The sequence below is a fragment of the Acipenser ruthenus genome, chromosome 38 (genome assembly GCF_902713425.1).
Source record: "Acipenser ruthenus chromosome 38, fAciRut3.2 maternal haplotype, whole genome shotgun sequence".
NCBI classification, from domain to species: Eukaryota; Metazoa; Chordata; class Actinopteri; order Acipenseriformes; family Acipenseridae; genus Acipenser; species Acipenser ruthenus.
Genome location: NC_081226.1, coordinates 6,802,334 through 6,808,839, shown reverse-complemented (window position 1 = coordinate 6,808,839; position 6,506 = coordinate 6,802,334). Strand labels below are relative to the sequence as shown.

The window sequence follows — 6,506 nt, the reverse complement described above, 5'->3', positions numbered from 1 at the left end:
TGACTTATAATGCTTCTAAGTATTTGGTGGCTACCTCTAATCAAGGTGAGAGGGAACTGTCTCTGCAGTCTTTGTATGACAGACCCCCTGACACAGCACAGAGTGTGAGAGAAATGCACTCTCAACATGAATAGAGGAGCCACGGGACACTTAGATACATGCGGACGAGCTGTGGAGGGAGAGAGAGACGGGTGTGCCGGTTTTGAACCTACTGAAATACAAGATCCTTCCTGGGTTTGAATGGATGCCCAGTTTAGAACACTGGAGTGTTATATTGTAGTATATACTGCAGTAGACTGTAGTACACTGGAGTGTTATACTGTAGTATATACTGCAGTAGACTGTAGTACACTGGAGTGTTATACTGTAGTATATACTGCAGTAGACTGTAGTACACTGGAGTGTTATACTGTAGTATATACTGCAGTAGACTGTAGTACACTGGAGTGTTATACTGTAGTATATACTGCAATAGACTGTAGTACACTGGAGTGTTATACTGTAGTAAATACTGCAGTAGGCTATAGTACACTGGAGTGTTATACTGTAGTATATACTGCAGTAGGCTATAGTACACTGGAGTGTTTTTGGACGTTGCTATGGTATTTGTTTACTTGGGTTGTCACTGTATCAGCTGGTTAGTGGTATAAATAATGTTCACAGATTCCTATGAATTCCAGATGGATTAGCTGTCATTCCCAGAGCATTCCAGTCTGAGAAGGCCTCTTATATACAGGTACCACTTTGAACGCCACCATAGTAAATACAAACTGCCCAATTCTCTGACCACGGGAGGCATATTACCTGCAGTATTTCTTTTATAAAAGTGTAGCACGGTAGAGTTGCAGGTCTTTGCATTCCCCCCCCATGCTTTCCCCCTGGTTATACGATACATTCACATAGTTTACCCCGGTTTGCCTTGATTTTTTAATATGCTTTACCAATTCTTGCTGATGCTTTACTATGCATTCACTGTGCTTTATTACACTGTGCTTTATTACACTGTGCTTTATTACACTGCTGTGATTTCACTGAGGTTTATTACACTGTGCTTTATTACACTGTGCTTTATTACACTGTACTGTGCTTTCACTGTGCTTTATTACACTGTGCTGTGCTTTCACTGTGCTTTATTACACTGTGCTGTGCTTTCACTGTGCTTTATTACACTGTGATGTGCTTTCACTGTGCTTTATTACACTGTGCTTTATTACACTGTGCTGTGCTTTCACTGTGCTTTATTACACTGTGCTGTGCTTTCACTGTGCTTTATTACACTGTGCTGTGATTTCACTGAGCTTTATTACACTGTGCTTTATTACACTGTGCTTTATTACACTGTGCTGTGCTTTCACTGTGCTTTATTACACTGTGCTGTGCTTTTACTGTGCTGTGCTTTCACTGTGCTTTATTACACTGTGCTGTGATTTCACTGAGCTTTATTACACTGTGCTTTATTACACTGTGCTTTATTACACTGTGCTGTGCTTTCACTGTGCTTTATTACACTGTGCTGTGCTTCCACTGTGCTTTATTACACTGTGTTGTGCTTTCACTGTGCTTTATTACAATGTGCTGTGCTTTATTACACTGTGCTGTACTTTCACTGTGCTTTATTACACCGTGCTGTGCTTTATTACACTGTGCTGTGCTTTCACTGTGCTTTATTACACCGTGCTGTGCTTTCACTGTGCTTTATTACACTGTGCTGTGCTTTCACTGTGCTTTATTACACTGTGTTGTGCTTTCACTGTGCTGTGCTTTCACTTAGCTTTATTACACTGTGCTTTATTACACTGTGCTGTGCTTTCACTGTGTTTTATTACACTGTGCTGTCCTTTCACTGTGCTGTGCTTTCACTGTGCTTTATTACACTGTGATGTCCTTTCACTGTGCTGTGCTTTCACTGTGCTTTATTACACTGTGCTGTGCTTCCACTGTGCTTTATTACACTGTGTTGTGCTTTCACTGTGCTTTATTACACCGTGCTGTGCTTTATTACACTGTGCTGTGCTTTCACTGTGCTTTATTACACCGTGCTGTGCTTTCACTGTGCTTTATTACACTGTGCTGTGCTTTCACTGTGTTTTATTACACTGTGCTGTCCTTTCACTGTGCTGTGCTTTCACTGTGCTTTATTACACTGTGCTGTCCTTTCACTGTGTTTTATTACACTGTGCTGTCCTTTCACTGTGCTGCGCTTTCACTGTGCTTTATTACACTGTGCTGTGTTTTCACTGTGCTTTATTACACCATGCTTTATTACACTGTGCTGTGCTTTCACTGTGCTTTATTACACTGTGCTGTGCTTTCACTGTGCTTTATTACACTGTGCTGTGCTTTCACTGTGCTGTGCTTTCACTGTGCTTTATTACACTGTGCTGTCCTTTCACTGTGTTTTATTACACTGTGCTGTCCTTTCACTGTGCTGCGCTTTCACTGTGCTTTATTACACTGTGCTGTGTTTTCACTGTGCTTTATTACACCATGCTTTATTACACTGTGCTGTGCTTTCACTGTGCTTTATTACACTGTGCTGTGCTTTCACTGAGCTTTATTACACTGAGCTTTATTACACTGTGCTGTGCTTTCACTGTGCTGTGTTTTCACTGTGCTTTATTACACTGTGCTTTATTACACTGTGCTGTGCTTTCACTGTGCTTTATTATACTGTGCTTTATTACACTGTGCTGTGCTTTCACTGTGCTTTATTACACTGTGCTTTATTACACTGTGCTGTGCTTTCACTGAGCTTTATTACACTGTGCTGTGTTTTCACTGTGCTTTATTACACTGTGCTGTGCTTTCACTGTGCTTTATTACACTGTGCTGTGCTTTCACTGTGTTTTATTACACTGTGCTGTCCTTTCACTGTGCTGTGTTTTCACTGAGCTTTATTACACTGTGCTGTGCTTTCACTGTGCTTTATTACACTGTGCTGTGTTTTATTACACTGTGCTTTATTACACTGTGCTTTATTACACTGTGCTGTGCTTTCACTGTGGGAACATTTTATATGTTACATACTTAAAGCACAAGACATACTGAAGTATTTTGTTCAAACAGTATTTACTATGGTCTCTGTATTTTAATGCAACCTTATTATTTCAAAATATGCATTTATTATTTACTGTTGACTACTGCGTTGACTATATAACCACAGTAATGACAGTAACCATCGTGTGGAAAGTCCTGCAGTATAATTACACTGTGCAACAATTTACTCCATTTTACAGCAAATTGCACTATTTACTGACACTGAGGGAATTATATGGGAGTGTCAGATTGAACAGGATTGTGGGGCACTGTCTGTCTGTCTGTCTGTCTGTCTGTCTGTCTGTCTGTCTGTCAGTCTGACTATCTGTCTGCCTGCAGCTTCAATGAAACTAAGCTGTAGAAGGATGTAGTAAACTAACACAGACACCAATAAGAAGGAATGATATTGTTGTGTCAAACTGAACAGGGTGGTTGTGGGGCACTCTGTCTGTCTGCAGCTTTAATGAAACTAAACTCCTTTCAGAATGCAGCAAACTAACACAGACCCCATGAAGGAATGATATAGAAGTGCTGTGCTGAACAGGACGGTGGGACACAGTCTGCAGCTTTAATACAACTAAACCAAATAAGAATGAAGGAAACTAATACACACTAACTTATATTGTAACACTTGAATGTATTTGTATTTGCTTGCGATTGTAAGTCGCCCTGGATAAGGGCGTCTGCTAAGAAATAAATAATAATAATAATAATAACTATATTAGGGAGACCCTGTATGTCTGTCTCTGTGGTTTTAACTTGTTTTAAAAAGTGTACAGTTAATAAATACAAACTTTTAAGGGACAACAACTATATTCTGTATGACATGTACTGGTATGCAGGTGTCTCACATTTCCAAATGGAATCTGGAGCTCTTAGAATGATGGGGTCTTATTGCCCTGGTCAGCTACTGACCCCTTCTCTCCTGCTCTCCCCCGGCCCATTACCAGAAATGCCTTGAATAGAGCCATCTGCCGCCTCCGGCTCACAGCATTGAGAGCGCGCAGAGCAGCGTTTATTCTGAGCCGGTAATCAATCAAGGCTGATCAATACCCTCCCTGCTGGGGAGACACTGCTGAACTCGCCAGCCCTTTCTACTGCAGGACAATAACGTTTAGGGAGGGAGGGGAGCTGGATATAGGGGGAGGTCTGGGAAAATGAACTTTCACTGCCTGTCTCGCAGATTGACAAATCGAATTCACGCTCCATATCGTAATTTCACAAAACGAACTTTGTTATTTTGGTGTTTGATCTATGAACCTTGTTTTTTGGGGATGGGGGACGGGGGGTGCTGGATTCTTAAAATGTGGCAACAGAATTTTAATCCTCCCCCCCCGTCCATATAGTGATCTAAAACTGCAGTGACAATGTAATTCTAGTACAGTCTAGTCTAGTGATCTCAAACTGCAGTGACAATGTAATTCTAATAGTCTAGTCTAGTGATCTCAAACTGCAGTGACAATGTAATTCTAGTACAGTCTAGTCTAGTGATCTCAAACTGCAGTGACAATGTAATTCTAGTACAGTCTAGTCTAGTGATCTCAAACTGCAGTGACAATGTAATTCTAGTACAGTCTAGTCTAGTGATCTCAAACTGCAGTTACAATGTAATTCTAATAGTCTAGTCTAGTGATCTCAAACTGCAGTTACAATGCAATTCTAGTACAGTCTACTGATATTAGACTGGAATTATAATTTAAAGTCTATTGGTCTTAAAGTCTTTATTTCCTCTTTTTTACTGGGGGGGGGTCTAGTTTTAATGGAATTAGGCTTGGTGGGCAGGTTTTTATTATTATTATTATTATTATTATTATTATTATTATTATTATTATTATTATTATTAATAATAATAATAATAATAATAATAATAATGTTTGTGATATATATAGCTCAGAACTCATTGCACAACAGCCACAATAGTAACAATATCATTAATGAATACAAATTCATTGAAATACATTTTTTTTTACTACATTTCATATCCATTCATATATAATAAGACTATGATGCAAAATTCAATGCAATGGTTTGATAAGGCCATGCTGTAATTCAATGCAATGGTTTGATAAGGCCATGCTGTAATTCAATGCAATGGTTTGATAAGGCCATGCTATAATTCAATGCAATGGTTTGATAAGGCCATGCTGTAATTCAATGCAATGGTTTGATAAGGCCATGCTGTAATTCAATGCAATGGTTTGATAAGGCCATGCTGTAAGAGGATTGTCTCCATGGCTCAAGGAAGCTATCATCAACGGCAGTTGATTTAATTATCTGCACAGTGAAACCTCCTGGCCATATTATGCATGTACTTCTACTGTATACAAACAGCATATAGAATATCATATACTATACAAAATATAGTACAGGGTGCTGTATGATACAAATTACATCGACGCCACAATTGAGAAGTCTGAGTGGCCACCCACGAGTGGGCTTACTGTCCACTCTGACCTTGACTCTGTGAAAATCAGCTTGTTTTGATTATTATTATTATTATTTATTTATTTCTTAGCAGACGCCCTTATCCAGGGCGACTTACAATTGTTACAAGATATCACATTATACATTATTTCACATTATACAGATATCACATTATTTTTACATACAATTACCCATTTATACAGTTGGGTTTTTACTGGAGCAATCTAGGTAAAGTACCTTGCTCAAGGGTACAACAGCAGTATCCCCCACTGGGGATTGAACCCACAACCCTCTGGTCAAGAGTCCAGAGCCCTAACCACTACTCCACACTGCTGCCCTTGGAGTGGTTTTGATGAACCACTCCAAATTTCTGGTCTTCACTTTTTAAAAGTTTTATTTAGCTGCACTATACTAAAGTAGCCTAGAGCGCCCCCTATGTGTGTATAATGCTTTCTGGTGCCTCCGCTTGAAAGGTTTCATAGCCCTGCGTTCAATAGTTTTCCCACAGCGTCAATACCGGCAGCAATGTGCTATCCTCAGACTGCCCGTCAGGTGGTGCCATCACGCCTAGTCTGGAGCAGCATTGTTCCTCTCGGCTTCTATGTACAGGAAGTGACGTAAGGGCATATCCTGCTGGATAATGGCCGCCCGAGAAAGGCAGTATTAGTTTGTTTATCTTGTACTACTAAAAATATTACAACAATAAAAAAACAAACTAACAAAAAAATAACCGATCACAAGCAAACGGATTTCCAGCCAAATACGGAAAAGCGAAGCAGCGATTAAACGGACAGTGGGATTAAAATACACCAAGGACTGTGGTTTCAAACACGTTGACAGAAATCGGATATTAAATATTAATATTCATATAATCATATCTACAACTGTAAGTATTGACTACGTTTTCCGTTGTCGTATAAAGTTGAGCAGAAGTCTGTTTACCTTGTGAATTAGCTTTTGCCGGTATACAAATATACAGTTCTTATAAAGTCCTGTTTTTGATAATATTGTAGCGCTGGAGCTTCCCGGCCCCTGATGCATGCCTT

The 6,506-nt window shown here is 39.6% G+C and overlaps 1 protein-coding gene across 5 annotated transcripts in view; it reads left to right on the top strand.

The window, feature by feature from the left end:
- The first annotated feature begins 6,056 nt into the window (after nt 1–6,056).
- LOC117434026 (E3 ubiquitin-protein ligase RING2-A-like) overlaps nt 6,057–6,506 on the top strand; it is a 30,694-nt gene continuing 30,244 nt past the window's right edge. For 2 of the 5 annotated variants that reach the window (XM_059008783.1, XM_059008784.1), the window contains exon 1: nt 6,057–6,346. The gene's annotated coding sequence lies outside the window, so the exon portion shown is untranslated. The remainder of the gene's footprint in view (nt 6,347–6,506) is intronic. The other 3 variants (XM_059008785.1, XM_059008787.1, XM_059008786.1) reach the window with 2 other exon arrangements.